Genomic DNA, 18,990 nt, shown 5'->3' with positions numbered 1-18,990 from the left:
GGGGACCGTGTGGGAGATGTGCCTACACGGGGCGTCCCTGTAAACGACGCAATTCACGATTGCGTCCAACCGAAGCCTCCCACCTGAATGCTAATCTATGTAATTCCTGCTAGGTATGGTACAGCAGGCAAAGGGTGTATGACAGTGCACCTGATTGGCTGACTAGCGTCTGCTGGCCAGATAGAGGCAGGATATTGCTCTGACTGGAAGTTAGCAATAGTGTTTGTTGCAGTTGGCATTCAGTTTAGAGGTGGTGGGGTGAGTTCCCTGGAGGTGAGAGGTCCAGGGCTTGCCCGCACTTCCCTCTAGGTGTCGCATGGTGGTTTGGGGGCCCCAGTGAGTGAGAGAGACCTGGGGCCCCTGGGCTGTCATGTGGACCAGTGTTTGTGATTTTAAATTTATTTTTTGCAGCTTCTAGGATGCGGTTGACAGGTGAGTGGTTAGGGAGGGGACCGTGTGGGAGATGTGCCTACACGGGGCGTCCCTGTAAACGACGCAATTCACGATTGCGTCCAACCGAAGCCTCCCACCTGAATGCTAATCTATGTAATTCCTGCTAGGTATGGTACAGCAGGCAAAGGGTGTATGACAGTGCACCTGATTGGCTGACTAGCGTCTGCTGGCCAGATAGAGGCAGGATATTGCTCTGACTGGAAGTTAGCAATTGTGTTTGTTGCAGTTGGCATTCAGTTTAGAGGTGGTGGGGTGAGTTCCCTGGAGGTGAGAGGTCCAGGGCTTGCCCGCACTTCCCTCTAGGTGTCGCATGGTGGTTTGGGGGCCCCAGTGAGTGAGAGAGACCTGGGGCCCCTGGGCTGTCATGTGGACCAGTGTTTGTGTTTTTAAATTTATTTTTTGCAGCTTCTAGGATGCGGTTGACAGGTGAGTGGTTAGGGAGGGGACCGTGTGGGAGATGTGCCTACACGGGGCGTCCCTGTAAACGACGCAATTCACGATTGCGTCCAACCGAAGCCTCCCACCTGAATGCTAATCTATGTAATTCCTGCTAGGTATGGTACAGCAGGCAAAGGGTGTATGACAGTGCACCTGATTGGCTGACTAGCGTCTGCTGGCCAGATAGAGGCAGGATATTGCTCTGACTGGAAGTTAGCAATTGTGTTTGTTGCAGTTGGCATTCAGTTTAGAGGTGGTGGGGTGAGTTCCCTGGAGGTGAGAGGTCCAGGGCTTGCCCGCACTTCCCTCTAGGTGTCGCATGGTGGTTTGGGGGCCCCAGTGAGTGAGAGAGACCTGAGGCCCCTGGGCTGTCATGTGGACCAGTGTTTGTGATTTTAAATTTATTTTTTGCAGCTTCTAGGATGCGGTTGACAGGTGAGTGGTTAGGGAGGGGACCGTGTGGGAGATGTGCCTACACGGGGCGTCCCTGTAAACGACGCAATTCACGATTGCGTCCAACCGAAGCCTCCCACCTGAATGCTAATCTATGTAATTCCTGCTAGGTATGGTACAGCAGGCAAAGGGTGTATGACAGTGCACCTGATTGGCTGACTAGCGTCTGCTGGCCAGATAGAGGCAGGATATTGCTCTGACTGGAAGTTAGCAATTGTGTTTGTTGCAGTTGGAATTCAGTTTAGAGGTGGTGGGGTGAGTTCCCTGGAGGTGAGAGGTCCAGGGCTTGCCCGCACTTCCCTCTAGGTGTCGCATGGTGATTTGGGGGACCCAGTGAGTGAGAGAGACCTGGGGCCCCTGGGCTGTCATGTGGACCAGTGTTTGTGATTTTAAATTTATTTTTTGCAGCTTCTAGGATGCGGTTGACAGGTGAGTGGTTAGGGAGGGGACCGTGTGGGAGATGTGCCTACACGGGGCGTCCCTGTAAACGACGCAATTCACGATTGCGTCCAACCGAAGCCTCCCACCTGAATGCTAATCTATGTAATTCCTGCTAGATATGGTACAGCAGGCAAAGGGTGTATGACAGTGCACCTGATTGGCTGACTAGCGTCTGCTGGCCAGATAGAGGCAGGATATTGCTCTGACTGGAAGTTAGCAATTGTGTTTGTTGCAGTTGGCATTCAGTTTAGAGGTGGTGGGGTGAGTTCCCTGGAGGTGAGAGGTCCAGGGCTTGCCCGCACTTCCCTCTAGGTGTCGCATGGTGGTTTGGGGGCCCCAGTGAGTGAGAGAGACCTGGGGCCCCTGGGCTGTCATGTGGACCAGTGTTTGTGATTTTAAATTTATTTTTTGCAGCTTCTAGGATGCGGTTGACAGGTGAGTGGTTAGGGAGGGGACCGTGTGGGAGATGTGCCTACACGGGGCGTCCCTGTAAACGACGCAATTCACGATTGCGTCCAACCGAAGCCTCCCACCTGAATGCTAATCTATGTAATTCCTGCTAGGTATGGTACAGCAGGCAAAGGGTGTATGACAGTGCACCTGATTGGCTGACTAGCGTCTGCTGGCAAGATAGAGGCAGGATATTGCTCTGACTGGAAGTTAGCAATTGTGTTTGTTGCAGTTGGCATTCAGTTTAGAGGTGGTGGGGTGAGTTCCCTGGAGGTGAGAGGTCCAGGGCTTGCCCGCACTTCCCTCTAGGTGTCGCATGGTGGTTTGGGGGCCCCAGTGAGTGAGAGAGACCTGGGGCCCCTGGGCTGTCATGTGGACCAGTGTTTGTGATTTTAAATTTATTTTTTGCAGCTTCTAGGATGCGGTTGACAGGTGAGTGGTTAGGGAGGGGACCGTGTGGGAGATGTGCCTACACGGGGCGTCCCTGTAAACGACCCAATTTATGATTGCGTCCAACCGAAGCCTCCCACCTGAATGCTAATCTATGTAATTCCTGCTAGGTATGGTACAGCAGGCAAAGGGTGTATGACAATGCACCTGATTGGCTGACTAGCGTCTGCTGGCCAGATAGAGGCAGGATATTGCTCTGACTGGAAGTTAGCAATTGTGTTTGTTGCAGTTGGCATTCAGTTTAGAGGTGGTGGGGTGAGTTCCCTGGAGGTGAGAGGTCCAGGGCTTGCCCGCACTTCCCTCTAGGTGTCGCATGGTGGTTTGGGGGCCCCAGTGAGTGAGAGAGACCTGGGGCCCCTGGGCTGTCATGTGGACCAGTGTTTGTGATTTTAAATTTATTTTTTGCAGCTTCTAGGATGCGGTTGACAGGTGAGTGGTTAGGGAGGGGACCGTGTGGGAGATGTGCCTACACGGGGTGTCCCTGTAAACGACGCAATTCACGATTGCGTCCAACCGAAGCCTCCCACCTGAATGCTAATCTATGTAATTCCTGCTAGGTATGGTACAGCAGGCAAAGGGTGTATGACAGTGCACCTGATTGGCTGACTAGCGTCTGCTGGCAAGATAGAGGCAGGATATTGCTCTGACTGGAAGTTAGCAATTGTGTTTGTTGCAGTTGGCATTCAGTTTAGAGGTGGTGGGGTGAGTTCCCTGGAGGTGAGAGGTCCAGGGCTTGCCCGCACTTCCCTCTAGGTGTCGTATGGTGGTTTGGGGGCCCCAGTGAGTGAGAGAGACCTGGGGCCCCTGGGCTGTCATGTGGACCAGTGTTTGTGATTTTAAATTTATTTTTTGCAGCTTCTAGGATGCGGTTGACAGGTGAGTGGTTAGGGAGGGGACCGTGTGGGAGATGTGCCTACACGGGGCGTCCCTGTAAACGACGCAATTCACGATTGCGTCCAACCGAAGCCTCCCACCTGAATGCTAATCTATGTAATTCCTGCTAGGTATGGTACAGCAGGCAAAGGGTGTATGACAGTGCACCTGATTGGCTGACTAGCGTCTGCTGGCCAGATAGAGGCAGGATATTGCTCTGACTGGAAGTTAGCAATTGTGTTTGTTGCAGTTGGCATTCAGTTTAGAGGTGGTGGGGTGAGTTCCCTGGAGGTGAGAGGTCCAGGGCTTGCCCGCACTTCCCTCTAGGTGTCGCATGGTGGTTTGGGGGCCCCAGTGAGTGAGAGAGACCTGGGGCCCCTGGGCTGTCATGTGGACCAGTGTTTGTGATTTTAAATTTATTTTTTGCAGCTTCTAGGATGCGGTTGACAGGTGAGTGGTTAGGGAGGGGACCGTGTGGGAGATGTGCCTACACGGGGCGTCCCTGTAAACGACGCAATTCACGATTGCGTCCAACCGAAGCCTCCCACCTGAATGCTAATCTATGTAATTCCTGCTAGGTATGGTACAGCAGGCAAAGGGTGTATGACAGTGCACCTGATTGGCTGACTAGCGTCTGCTGGCCAGATAGAGGCAGGATATTGCTCTGACTGGAAGTTAGCAATTGTGTTTGTTGCAGTTGGCATTCAGTTTAGAGGTGGTGGGGTGAGTTCCCTGGAGGTGAGAGGTCCAGGGCTTGCCCGCACTTCCCTCTAGGTGTCGCATGGTGGTTTGGGGGCCCCAGTGAGTGAGAGAGACCTGGGGCCCCTGGGCTGTCATGTGGACCAGTGTTTGTGATTTTAAATTTATTTTTTGCAGCTTCTAGGATGCGGTTGACAGGTGAGTGGTTAGGGAGGGGACCGTGTGGGAGATGTGCCTACACGGGGCGTCCCTGTAAACGACGCAATTCACGATTGCGTCCAACCGAAGCCTCCCACCTGAATGCTAATCTATGTAATTCCTGCTAGATATGGTACAGCAGGCAAAGGGTGTATGACAGTGCACCTGATTGGCTGACTAGCGTCTGCTGGCCAGATAGAGGCAGGATATTGCTCTGACTGGAAGTTAGCAATTGTGTTTGTTGCAGTTGGCATTCAGTTTAGAGGTGGTGGGGTGAGTTCCCTGGAGGTGAGAGGTCCAGGGCTTGCCCGCACTTCCCTCTAGGTGTCGCATGGTGGTTTGGGGGCCCCAGTGAGTGAGAGAGACCTGGGGCCCCTGGGCTGTCATGTGGACCAGTGTTTGTGATTTTAAATTTATTTTTTGCAGCTTCTAGGATGCGGTTGACAGGTGAGTGGTTAGGGAGGGGACCGTGTGGGAGATGTGCCTACACGGGGCGACCCTGTAAACGACGCAATTCACGATTGCGTCCAACCGAAGCCTCCCACCTGAATGCTAATCTATGTAATTCCTGCTAGGTATGGTACAGCAGGCAAAGGGTGTATGACAGTGCACCTGATTGGCTGACTAGCGTCTGCTGGCCAGATAGAGGCAGGATATTGCTCTGACTGGAAGTTAGCAATTGTGTTTGTTGCAGTTGGCATTCAGTTTAGAGGTGGTGGGGTGAGTTCCCTGGAGGTGAGAGGTCCAGGGCTTGCCCGCACTTCCCTCTAGGTGTCGCATGGTGGTTTGGGGGCCCCAGTGAGTGAGAGAGACCTGGGGCCCCTGGGCTGTCATGTGGACCAGTGTTTGTGATTTTAAATTTATTTTTTGCAGCTTCTAGGATGCGGTTGACAGGTGAGTGGTTAGGGAGGGGACCGTGTGGGAGATGTGCCTACACGGGGCGTCCCTGTAAACGACGCAATTCACGATTGCGTCCAACCGAAGCCTCCCACCTGAATGCTAATCTATGTAATTCCTGCTAGGTATGGTACAGCAGGCAAAGGGTGTATGACAGTGCACCTGATTGGCTGACTAGCGTCTGCTGGCCAGATAGAGGCAGGATATTGCTCTGACTGGAAGTTAGCAATTGTGTTTGTTGCAGTTGGCATTCAGTTTAGAGGTGGTGGGGTGAGTTCCCTGGAGGTGAGAGGTCCAGGGCTTGCCCGCACTTCCCTCTAGGTGTCGCATGGTGGTTTGGGGGCCCCAGTGAGTGAGAGAGACCTGGGGCCCCTGGGCTGTCATGTGGACCAGTGTTTGTGATTTTAAATTTATTTTTTGCAGCTTCTAGGATGCGGTTGACAGGTGAGTGGTTAGGGAGGGGACCGTGTGGGAGATGTGCCTACACGAGGCGTCCCTGTAAACGACGCAATTCACGATTGCGTCCAACCGAAGCCTCCCACCTGAATTCTAATCTATGTAATTCCTGCTAGGTATGGTACAGCAGGCAAAGGGTGTATGACAGTGCACCTGATTGGCTGACTAGCGTCTGCTGGCCAGATAGAGGCAGGATATTGCTCTGACTGGAAGTTAGCAATTGTGTTTGTTGCGGCTGGTACATTATGCCAAGAATTATTTAACTGTACATTTTTTTTTTTGTTTTCGGCCATTATAGATTTAAAAAATGCATGCTACCTTAATTAAAATATACTTAATTTATTTGCCCATTGGTACCGGTTATTACACCGCTTAAATTATGTTCCTATCACAATGTCTGGTGCCAATATTTTATTTGAAAATAAAGGTGCATTTTTTCAGTTTTGCGTCCAAAACTACAAGCTCATAATTTTAAAAATAACAGTAATATACCATCTTGACATACAAATTAAAAAAAAAGTTCAGTCCCTAAGATTTATGTATTTTTTTTTAATCGTCATTTCTTTTTTTTTAGTTATAAAAAAAATATTTGAGTACCTTGGGGAGAGTGTGGAAGGGAAATAGTTAATTTTAAATGGAAAAAAAAAAATGCTTGTAATGTAAACAAAAATATGTGTTGATGTAATTTCATTTTACCATTTGGCCACAAGATGTCATTTTTTTTCATGTGTCCTGTAAGCGCACTATGTATGCTTACAAGAAGTGTGCTGTGGTTTTTTTTTTTGGGGGGGGGGGAGTTTACAGTGATCATGCGGCTTCCAGAAGCCGCTGATCATTGCTTCAGGGACTTAGATCAAAGAATTCCCATTCATTGATCTCCGGGTGAGCGGGTGGCAACATGAACAAGTGCAGGAGCGCGTGCACTAGCGAGCGGGAGCACGGACAGCGGCAGTGGTACGTATATCTACGACCCAAGTGCGTAAGTGAAGTCTAAAGAGGCTACAAATACCCTACAGAACCCCTTTCACATAAACTGGGGTACCCTGGATAACGTATTACATTCTATTATATGTGATTATGGCTCTTCTTTAACCTCCTTGCCGGTCTAATTCCCCCAGCAAGGAGGCAGCGCAGCACTTTTTTTTAATTTTTAATTTTAAATCATGTAGCGAGCCCAGGGCTCGCTACATGATAGCCGCTGAGCAGCGGCAGCTCCGCAGCCACTCCGATCGCTTCCGGCGATCGGAGTAAGCAGGAAATCCCGTTCAGAATGGGATTTCCTGCTGGGCTTCCCCGGTCGCCATGGTGACGGGGCGGGATGACGTCACCGATGTCATCGACGTCGGGACGTCATATGGAATCCCGGGCCACCCCTCAGCGCTGCCTGGCCCTGATTGGCCAGGATGCGCAAGAGGTCTGGAGGGGGCGGGGGCTGCGCGACGTTGCAGATATCGGCGGATCGGCGGTGAGCGGCAGTGATCGGATGTTACAAGCAGCTAGCAAAGTGCTAGCTGCTTATAACAAAAAAAAATTATGCAAATCGGCCCAGCGGGGCCTGAGAAATCCTCCTGCGCAGGTTACCCCGAACTGAGTTTGGGATAACCGGCAAGGAGGTTAACTACTGTGCTTATGTCAACAGTGGATCAGTCCTGCAGCAGAACGCCAGTGTTTACTTAATCCTGGCATCAACTAGACAAATGTCAGAGTGTCTCTCTGTATGTTTGTTGGGTCGTGTCAACTTTTCTCCATAGAGTTTGACCTACCCTCTTACCTACATATATCAGCGCAGTTTAAAGCTTCAATTTCTCCAAAATTTTAAGTAATAAAGATAGCTAAATTATACAATGTTGTTTTTCATTTTTGAGATCTGTCTCTATCTACGGATACCCAGTAATGTAATGCATATTCAGAACTACAAGGATTGTTGTAGAGAAGAGGACTAGGGGGAACCAAACAAGAAGAAGATTGCATGTATTTATCCTCCCGTGAGCCAGAAACACGAACCATTAAAACAAACATGCCTTTTTGAGCCAAGAAGAGTTGGATAAAGCGTTACAATGTTTTTTAAGTTACGGATGGTTCTCTGGACTTATCGGAAAATTGTTTGATTTGGGGCGTGTGCAATTTTTTCATTTGACAACTGGGGAGGATTGGAGGAGGGGGAGAGGTGGAAACTACTTATATCTGAGATTTCAGAGATTTTCTTCTCTATCCTAAATATCTTCAGGTTCTGTGGGTGAGTCATTATTATTATTATTATTATTATTTAGTATTTATGAACAATTAACACGTTAGATACTTACCTAAGAAGTAGGAATGTGTGGCTGTGCTTCTTAACAGCTGGCTTGGATTCACTTTAAAGAGAACCTGTACTGAGTAAAATTATTTAAAATAAACACATGAGGTAACTTCAAATGAACATTAAATAGTTACCTTGCCATCAGTTCCTCTCAGAAGCTCACCATTTTCTTCTGACAATGATCCCTTCCAGTTCTGACAACATTTTGTCAGAACTGAAATATATCAGTTGCTGCCAGTTATATATCAGTTGCTGTCAGTTACAGCTGAGAGGAGAACTGATGTGTCCATGTTTCCCTATGGCTCAAGTGGGCGATGTTACAGTTTAACAGTGTACTGACCAGGAAGCTGTTATGGGGTAATGGCCATTTTCAAAACGGAGGACGGAGAATTCCATTGATCACAGTGGATAAACAGGACGCAGGAGAGGAAAAATAGATTGAGGAGTAGACTACACGGGAGGCAAGTATGACTTGTGTATGTTTATTTTGACTTTTAATTTTCAGTATAGGTTTTCTTTAACTTGCAGCTTTAAAATATGAGTGACTTTGGGGAAAGTGTATATTATTATTATTATTGTTGTTGTTGTTATTATTATTATTATTATTGTTATTATTTTATATGTATTTAAATATTATTTATTCTTCTGTTTTCACACTTTGTTAAATAAAAAAGTTTGAATAATTTTGAATAGGCTTTATCAAGATAGCTGGAATGCAAACCTGAACAAAAGTAAAGGAGGTTTTTGACCAGTAGTAATGAGCACAAATTTTGCATAATCGTAATTTTGCTTTGTAATTCGCAAATGCAATGCAAATCGTAATTCAAGAAAAAAGTCGTGTTTAAAGGGATACTGTAGGGGGGGTCGGGGGAAAATGAGTTGAACTTACCCGGGGCTTCTAATGGTCCCCCGCAGACATCCTGTGCCTGCGCAGCCACTCACCGATGCTCTGGCCCCGCCTCCGGTTCACTTCTAGAATTTCAGACTTTAAAGTCTGAAAACCACTGCGCCTGCGTTGCCGTGTCCTCGCTTCCCCTGATGTCACCAGGCACGTACTGCGCAGACACAGACCATACTGGGCCTGCGCTGTGCGCTCTTGGTGACATCAGCGGGATCGAGAACACAGCAACGCAGGCGCAGTGGTTTTCAGACTTTGAAAGTCTAAAATTCCAGAAGTGAACGGGAGGCGGGGCCGGAGCATTGGGGAGTGGCTGCGTGGGCACAGTATGTCTGTGGGGGACCATTAGAAGCCCCGAGTAAGTTAAACTCATTTTCCCATGACCCCCTACAGTATCCCTTTAAATAAATTTTGGGCCGTAATCAGGAACAATAATTTTGCAACTTTGCATTATTTTGTGCTGAATTTAGCAATTAGGTTAATAGCAAAGCTCCATATAATGCTATAGTCACTAAAATGTCTTTGTATGCTAAGGGGAATGTCAAAAACATTTTTTTTGAAAAGACCTTGTAGATTTTGAGAAAATTGATTTAACAAATTCAACAGAAAATTGTTTAAACTCTGTATAATGACATTTTGTTGTGGTACACTTTAAAGGTAACCTACAGTGACACTAAGGTGCCAAGTTTTACTTACCTGGGCCTTCTTCCCAGTGGCATAGCTTGAGATCCTGGGGCCCCATAGCAAAACTTTCATGACTCCCTCAGATATAGGCACTCTTAAGCTATGCCGCCTGTCCTTACCCTATGGATGTGAGATAATTGGGCAATTTACATTCTCATTCAATCAACACTACCTATAGTCCTGGGGCACTGATAGTCAGAGGGGGGAGGAACACAAGAAAGTTAATGGTGAATACATTAAGTACCACCTGGGCCCCCTCTGCTCCAGGGCTCCATAGCAGCTGCTATGGCTGCTATGGTTATTGCTACACCCTTGCTTCTTCCAGCAACCTATAGTTGTTCTGGTCCCTTGATGTGTTTCCAATCTTTTCCCTTCAGCAGCTGTGCCCGTTTGAAAGCTGCAGGAGCAGCTTTATGCTCCACGCACCTCGATCACAACCCCGTTACCAGGGGAGTTCTGCACTTACGTAGTTCAAAAAAATTGCAGCTGCGCACGTGCCAAACGCTGCTAGTCAAGGGAGCATGATCGAGGAGGCACACAGCTGGGGCCACGCATGAGCAGTAGCCCACATCTGGCTAAGGCAGAGAGATTTTGGAGGGGCACAGCGGCTCAGAGGAGATAAGGAGAATGATGACAAGGGACCAGGATGACTACATGAGGCTAAAAATAGCACCCTTTAAAGTGTACCACAGCAAAATGTAATTTTACTAAGTTTAACCACTTCACCTCGAAGGGTCTTTCCTCCTTAAAAAAACACAGCAATTTTCACCCGTTAGCGCTCCTTCCATTCATTCACCTATAACTTTATTACTACTTATCACAACTAAACAATCTATATCTTGTTTTTTGTTGCCACTGATTAGGCTTTCTTCGGGGGATACTTTTTGCTAATAATTATTTTATTCTAACTCAGTTTTAATGGGAATAATAAGAAACAATTAAAAAATGCATTATTTCTTAGTTTTCGGCCATTATAGTTTCAAAATAAAACATGTTACTGTAATTAAAACCCACACATTTTATTTGCCCATTTGTCTTGGTTATTGCAACATTTAAAATGTTTCCCTAGTACAATGTATGGCGCCAATATTTTATTTGGAAATAAAGGTGAATTTTTTTTCAGTTTTGCCTCTATCCCTAATTACAAGCCCATAATTTATATAGTAATTATAGTATACAGTTTATATATACATATTAAAGAAGTTCAGTCCCTAAGGTAACTATTTATGTATTTATTTTTTATTTGTAATTTTTTTTTTATTCAAAAAAATGGTAACTTTAGGGGAGTGTGGGAGGTCAGGGGTTAATTTAAAAAGAACAAAAGGTAACTAGGGATCATTAACTGGAAAAAATTACCGTATTATTAGTACGGAAGCGGAAGCACCACGTGGACGGGATTTATGAATGGCAGAGCCGTCTGAATAGACAGCTGCGGCCATTCACAGGGGGACTTAGATCAATGAATGGGATTTGTGTTCCCATTCATTGATCTAGCAGCTAACGATTGGTGGTAATGAGCGGCGGTACCGAGCGCGGGGGAGCGAGAGGGGGGTGCGGCAGGAGGGACGTAGTAGTGTGCCCCTGCACAGAGTTGTGGCATTTTGCAGGGACGTAGTTACTCGTCCCGGGGGAATGAAAGTGGTTAAAAACCATTTTCCTTTGAAAAAAAAAATCACAAAAGCAATTTCGGTAATGATAGCATGTATGGGGACTTTGCTATTACCCACTAAAGATGGCACAAAGTTACGAGGAATTGCATCTTATGCAAAATTATCAATGCATCACGCAAAGTCAACTGAATTTCAAAATCATTACATGTGGCCATAATTGTGAAATTGTATTCGAAATTCGAAATTTTACGCAATCGTAATTAGCAGATTAATAGAGATGATCGTAATCTGCCAATTAGGATTACATGAAATTTTGCATAACATTTCATAATTACAACCATATGTATTTATTATTTGGAAATTCAATTGCTCTCACTTAATGTATTCATAATTTTGCATAACTTAATGTAGTGATGCAGGATTTTAATGGCAATTAATAGGAAAGCTCCCATACATGGTATTGTCACCAAAATTGCTACATATGTTAACAGAAATAGAGGGGACAAGTAAAAAAAAAAAAAAACTTTTCATAAAGACTGTAGTTATTGAGAAAATAGTTTTTAAAAATGTAAAGGAAAAAAAATGTTCTAAACTTTCTTTAAAGGACTTACGAAGTGAATTTCATAAAAAAGTTAATTACCTCATTGCAAAAGCAGACCTCAGGGCAGATGAACAGCACCTTCCTTGTTACTATCAGGTGCTTTATGAGCCTAATCCAGTCTTCATTACAGGTCCCGACCCTCCCCAGGGTCGCCTTATGAGAATCACCGCTTTAATAATTATCTCCTGCGCAGCTCTCATAGCCGGAGCTGCGCAGGATTACAGCCCCGCTCGTGTCCACCCTCACTCCGTGCGCTCTATTATACGTCATGTGGGCAGCTCCACATGACCACCCACATGACTAACTACACAGTGCCAGCCAGCCGCGCCCCCTCAGCAGAGAATACAAGCGCTGAGCGAGTGAGGACTTAGTGCTTGTATTCTCTGCTGAGGGGGCGCGGCTGGCTGGCACTGTGTAGTTAGTCATGTGGGTGGTCATGTGGAGCCACCCACATGACGTATAATAGAGCGCACGAAGTGAGGGTGGACACGAGTGGGGCTGTAATCCTGCGCAGCTCCGGCTATGAGAGCTGCGCAGGAGATAATTATTAAAGCGGCGATTCTCATAAGGCGACCCTAAGGTCGGTCGGGACCTATAATGAAGACTGGATTAGGCTCATAAAGCACCTGATAGTGACAAGGAATACCCCCCAAATGACCCCATTTTGGAAAGAAGACACCCCGGATATTTGCTGAGGGGCACCGTGAGTTTATGACAGAATTTATTTTTTGCCACTAGTTAGCAGAAAATGACACTGTGACAAGAATTTTTTTTTTTTTCCATTTCTGCTAAGTTGTGACAAAAAAAAATAAATCTGCCACGGACTCACCATGCCCCTCAGTGAATACTTTTGGGTGTCTACTTTCCAAAATTGTGTCACTTGTGGGGTACTTGTACTGCCCTGGCATTTTTGGGGGGGCTAAATTGTGAGCACCCCTGTAAAGACTAAAGGTGCTCATTGGACTTTGGGCCCCTTTGCGCAGCTAGACAGTAAAAAAAGTGTCACACATGTGGTATCGCCATACTCAGGAGAAGTAGTATAATAATAATGTGTTTTGGGGTGTCTTTTCACACATACCCATGCTGGGTGGGAGAAATATCTCTGTAAAGGACAACTTTTTCCATTTTTCTTTTCACTAAATGTCCATTTACAGAGATATTTCTCCCACCCAGCATGGGTATGTGAGGAAAGACACCTCAAAACACATTATACTACTTTTCCTAAGTACGGAAATACCACACGTGTGACAATTTTTTTGCAGCCTAGCTGTGCAAAGGGGCCCAAAGTCTAATGAGTACCTTTAGGATTTCACAGGTCAATTTTACTTACTTCCTTTCCAGACTACTCTTCACGGTTTAGGGCCCCTAAAATCAGGGATGCTCATCCAATATTCGGGTATCCGAACTACCCAGATAATCTGAACTTTTTCCACTATCCGACCTCGGATACGGAATATCTGTGCAAATCCGAATAGCGCTATCCGAGTTAATGCGGAATCTGGTCTGAATTGAAATCCAGAATCTGGTCGGATACTGAGTTTTGATATCCAAATCCGGATACTGTAACTAAGGAGATGACGTCCATGACGTCCTTGAGCCAATCAGAGGGCTCCCAGCCTAAGTCCTAGCAACCAATCACAGAAGGGAACCCTGGTCAGCTCCTCCTGACCTCATTGAGCCAATCAGGGGGTTCCCAGCCTAAGCCCTAGCACCCAATTACAGAAGGGAACCCTGGCCAGCCCCCCCGTATATTAAGGAGGGGTACCATGATGAGAAATCCCATCCTCGCTTGTGACTGCTCACTGAGAGACATGCTCCAGTGCTGCTGGCCTAGCTAGTGCTGTATACAGTTATTAACCTACAGCTTTTCAGTGCTAAACACCTTCACTACGCTATTGTTCTATTGTTTATTAGTTAGCTAGCTTGATTTCATTCAGTGACAGTCAGAGTGTGTGCTGCAGCAGCTGCTAGTTAGGTCCTGTGTCTGTGTGTGCTGTGCACAGACCAGGCCTGCTGCTGGCCTGCTATTAGCCTTAGCTACAGTATAGGTTGGGGGGAGGAGCAGAACTTATCTGACATCACTGAGGAAGAGCAAGAAGAGATGGATAGTACGTTTGCATCCAAATTTGTGCACATGGCATCTTTCATGCTGTCCATCCTGTTGAGAGACCCCCGTATAAAAAAAACTCAAGGGGAATGAGCTGTACTGGGTGGCCACACTACTAGTCCCTCGGTATAGGCACAAAATGGCAGAGATGTTTCCAAATCACCAGAAGGCAGAAAGGATGCAGCACTTTCAAAACAAGCTGGCAACTATGCTTTACAGTGCGTTTAAGGGTGATGTCACAGCACAACGGAATAAAGGTACCACTGCTAGTAATCCTTCTCCCATATCCACGCAGGCAAGGACAGGACGCTCTAGCAATCTCATGGTGATGTCGGACATGCACATTCTTTAATCCAACTTTAGGCCTTAGCCCTTTCGGATCCACCCTCCACCAACGCCTGGACCGGCAGGTAGCCGACTACCTGGCCTTAAGTGTGGATGTAGACACTGTGAGCAGCAATGAATCCCTGGACTACTGGTTTGACCTGTGGCCAGAGCTGTCCCAATTTGCCATCCAACTTCTATCTTGGGGGCAATGGGAAGCCTCCTCGTGGCGCCCCTGGATAGTGCTATGTAGCATGAACTAATTCCCGCAGGGCGATTGTTTTGCGGTTTTTGGTTTTTGACCCTGCATATTTAGGCATGCGAAAGCAAATGCATATTTGCATGAGCAATGTCTCGTGATTAGCCAATAGGCCAAATTTGCAAAGCCAGATTTGTCAGGTTCACTTGGTTGATGCACACATTTTCTCTCTGTTGTAATTAGCAACGTCTGTCTTGCCCTGCCTCAAGCGTCCTGTCAGAAAGGACCTTCAGCACAGCTGGAGGCATTGTCACTGAGAAGAGAAGTCGCCTAGGTCACAAAAGTGTTCAGTACCTCACCTTTATCAAAATGAGTGAGGCATAGATCCCGGAGGGCTACTGCCCGCCCAAAGACTAAGTCAGTCCCCACACACAGCATCTCTGCCTGCACGCTGTGTGACTGGCTGTCTACCCCAACACTAACTCGGCCCACACATAGCATCTCTGCGTGCAGGCCGCTTGACTGCCTTCTCTGCCACCACCAACAGGGTCCAGGACTCCAGGCGGATTTCTAAATTTTGCTATAATAATTTTTCTGCTGCGTGTACATGCCTGACTAATTTTTCTGGCTGCACTGCAGCTGCAACAACAAAACAAAAGGCATGTACATATGTCAATTCCCCTTCGTGATCTTTACCTCGCCGCGGTGAAGGGGCTTGCGTATCACAATGAAGCAATGACCGCCGGCTATATGAGTGTCTCGGGGGGGGGGGGGGGGTAATAAGGTCGTTGCTTCATTGTGGACAGACCAAAATCGATCAGCTGGACAGTCATGTTCTGTCATTGAGCTACCTCAGTCCGGCGACCATATGGGCTGTAAAGCCACCATCACCTGAACTCTCGTCATGGTGCGCACCAGTCCAGCATGGCCGTCACTACACAAACAGCTGTTTGCAGTCAGTGCATACCTTTCACTGCATCTGTGACTACACATTGTATTATACCTGGCAGTCAGTGCATACCTTTAACTTGAATGGATGGCAGACTTGCCCTCCATAACAGATTCTCGTTAAAGGATTTAAAGTTGATTTGTCTCATATACAGCAGGGCCTCGAAAGTCCTCCTGTATTGTTATTTTTCGTCACTACCTCCCTGAGTTGGGACGTGCATGCCTGCTTGCTGCCTTCCTTGGTGTGTGGTGGTAGCCGTTCCTGCTCCTTTGCCCACAGCGTGCCTGCTGCCTTCCTTGGATGTGTGGTGGTGGTAGCTGTTTTTCAGGCTCCCACTCTGGACCGGAATCGAACCCTGATTCACTGGCCATTACCCGTGGTCACCATGGTACTGAGCAGAGCCGGGCCGACACAGAGGCTCAAGAGGCTGGGGCCTTGGGGCGGAGCTCACTGCAGTGTGGGAGGGGCGCCAGGAGCAGGGCTGTGTTGTGGCTGGCTGGCCGTCCACCACCCCTGCTGTGTTTACCCTGCACAGTGCTGGCAGGCGCCTGGTGAGAGGGCAGGAGAGCTGGGGCGGGTGTCGCACACTGGCAGCAGAACAGCTGTTGTCCCTGTAATCAATCAGCTGGCTGCTGTGTGCTGCTGTCCCCAGTCTCTCCTGTGTGCATTGCACAGAGCAGAGCGCCCCTTCTCTCTTCTGTGTGACACTGAGGGGCGGGGCTGAGCACTAAAGACGAGAGGACCTGGACCCGGGAAGTTTAAGAAGGAGGCAGATGGACTCCACAGGACAGGTAGCTGTGCAGAGAAAGGGGGGTGAGGAAGAGAGAGAAGTCAGAGCAGATCATGCAGACATTCTGCTCAGTTCAGCACACACTGCAGCTGGATCACTTTCCCCAATACTGCTGCTACATGTGCTACAGATACACTCACCCCCTCTGGAGTCAGTGTCCAGCTGGGATCCTCCTCTCTTTCTCCCCCCTCTCTCTCTCTCTTGCTGCTGCATGATTATGTGGGGATTGTTAGGTAGATAACAGGAGCAACAGCAGTGTTTTAATAGGCCAGAGCTGGGCCTCCTGTGTGAAAGGAGAGCACAGGGGGGAGTAACTGAGCTGTGTGTCAGTCAGGTCTGTGATTGATGCTGGCTTCTGTTACCAATACCCCTGCCTCTCTCCCATTCCCTATCACTCTCCATTCCTTTCCTCCCTTCTCATGCTATATCTCCCCTAAACCCCCCCCCCCCCTATTTCTTAAGGTGCGTACACATGCACTACCAGCGGCAACGAAGGGTCCGCCGGACCCTCCCGCTGGGCGGTCTTTAGCCGACAGTAGTGCGTGTGTGTGCGCTGTCGGCGGACTGATAAGGCTGTTTCTGAATGATCCGCTCAGCGGCTAAAAGACCACCCAGCGGGAGAGTCTGGCGGACCCGTTTTTGCCTCTGGTAGTGCGAGTGTACGCACCTGAAATGTTCTACCCCTCTCTGCCTCTCTCTATCTTTCCTTCCCTCAAATATCTCCCTCTCCAAAAGCATCCCATCAATGTTTCTCTTTTAAAGTGGACCTGAACTCTTACACAGGACAAAAGGAAAACATAGAAAAATGCACCCTGTATGTTTTTAGAGAGCTTAGCCTGTCTAATTTCACATCATCTGTGTCTAATCGCAAGTTGTAATTTGATCTCCCCCCTGTACCACCCGATTGCCACCGCAGTTAAGGCATATAAGCTCATTTGAAAACCACAGGATGTTAGCAATATGTCTTCTTTCATGAAAGCAGGAAGTAGAAACAGTGCAGCTTTATTGCAGGCTATTTTTTTCTTTAAATGTTCTTATGATGTTGCCTATCCTTTAGAGCAGAGAGGACAGTCCAGGTCCGCTTTAAAGTGACCATTACCGATACAATTCTCCGGACAATCAATCGTCCTGGACCACTAACGAAAGCTTACCGGTATATCCAATTCAATCAAATTGATGGAATCAATCCGAAAAACGTATTAATTCCATTAATCTCTGCAAATTGAATACCAGCTTTCCTTCCATTAGTGGGCCAAAAAGATCATTTCTGATCAATGTTATTATCAAATCAGATTTTCAATCGTCTGGAGAATTGTATAATTAATGACCACTTTTATATAGTGCTGATGCCCTCCATAGCATGTTACAGAGTAATATTGCTGATTATCCTCAAAGATTAAAATGTAATCCTACCATAGTCATAGTGTAATTTCTTTACCATATTATTATTATTATTATTATTATAATTATGTATTTATATAGCACTGCCATGTTCTGCAGCACTTTACAGACTACATAGTCATGTCACTGACTGTCCTCACAGGAGCTCACAATCTAATCCCTACCATAGTCATAATTTAATTTAAAGGGCTGGTTAAGGGCTCTGCCTCTGTCACAGGCGACCTGGGTTTGAATCTCGGCTCTGCCTGTTCAGTAAGCCAGCACCTATTCAGCAGGAGACCTTAGGCAAGTCTCCCTAACACTACTACTGTCTATAGAGCGCGTCCTAGTGGCTGCAGCTCTGGCGCTTTGAGTCCGCCAGGAGAAAAGCGCTATATAAGTGTTTGTCTTTTGTCTTTAATATCTGACCATATTATTATTATGTATTTATGTAGTACTATGGACATCTTCTGCAGCATGTTACAGACAGAGTACATAGTCATGTCATTGTCCTCAGAGGAGCCCACAATCTAATTCTGCCATAATCATAGTCTAATGGCCTACCATATTAATATTATTATGTATTTATATAGCATTGATATGTTCTGCAGCACTTTTACAGAGTACATAGTCATGTCACTGACTGTCCTCAGAGGAGTGCACAATCTAACCCTACCATAGTCATAGTCTAATGTCCTACCATATTATTATTATGTATTTATATAGCACTGACATCTCCTGCAGCACATTACAGAGTACATAGTCATGTCACTGACTGTCCTCAGAGGAGCTCACAGTCTAACCCTACCATAGCCATAGTCTAACATCCTACCATATTATTATTATGTATTTATATAGCACTGACATCTCCTGCAGCACATTACAGAGTACATGGTCATGTCACTGACTGTTCTCAGGGGAGCTCACAGTCTAATCCTACCACAGTCATAGTCTAATGTCCTCCCATATTATTATTATGTATTTATATAGCACTGACATCTTCTGCAGCACTGTACAGAGTACATAGCCATGTCACTGACTGCCCTCAGAGCACCTCACAATCTAATCCTACCATAGTCATAGTCTAATGTCCCTTACCATATTATCATTGTGCATTTATATAGGCCGTCTCTGTAAGCTTACTACACACATGTGGTTCAGTCATCAGAGAACAGTAAGCTTACAGAGACGGCCTGTAGGGGGGGGGGGGGGGGGGGCCCACTTGGGCAGCTCAGCCTCTGTTGATGGTGGACCTTGTCCCGGCCCTGGTACTGAGAAAGTAATATGGAAACTTGTTTATCAGTCACACAGTTGAATGAATGGCAGACTTGCCCTCCATAA

At 46.9% G+C, this 18,990-nt stretch overlaps 2 protein-coding genes across 2 annotated transcripts in view; both read left to right on the top strand.

Annotated features, from left to right (window-relative positions):
* The window catches only part of LOC137533637 (putative nuclease HARBI1), a 37,795-nt gene that overhangs the window by 15,823 nt on the left and 2,982 nt on the right, over positions 1-18,990 (top strand). The gene's annotated exons all lie outside the window — the stretch shown is intronic.
* The window catches only part of LOC137533355 (serpin A3-5-like), a 59,557-nt gene continuing 56,762 nt past the window's right edge, over positions 16,196-18,990 (top strand). Inside the window, exon 1 of the mRNA XM_068254722.1 lies at positions 16,196-16,270. The gene's annotated coding sequence lies outside the window, so the exon portion shown is untranslated. The remainder of the gene's footprint in view (positions 16,271-18,990) is intronic.

This window comes from Hyperolius riggenbachi, chromosome 9 (genome assembly GCF_040937935.1).
Source record: "Hyperolius riggenbachi isolate aHypRig1 chromosome 9, aHypRig1.pri, whole genome shotgun sequence".
In the NCBI taxonomy this organism is placed as follows: Eukaryota; Metazoa; Chordata; class Amphibia; order Anura; family Hyperoliidae; genus Hyperolius; species Hyperolius riggenbachi.
Note: the sequence above shows the minus strand (reverse complement) of the source record. Positions and strands in the feature narration are given on the sequence as shown.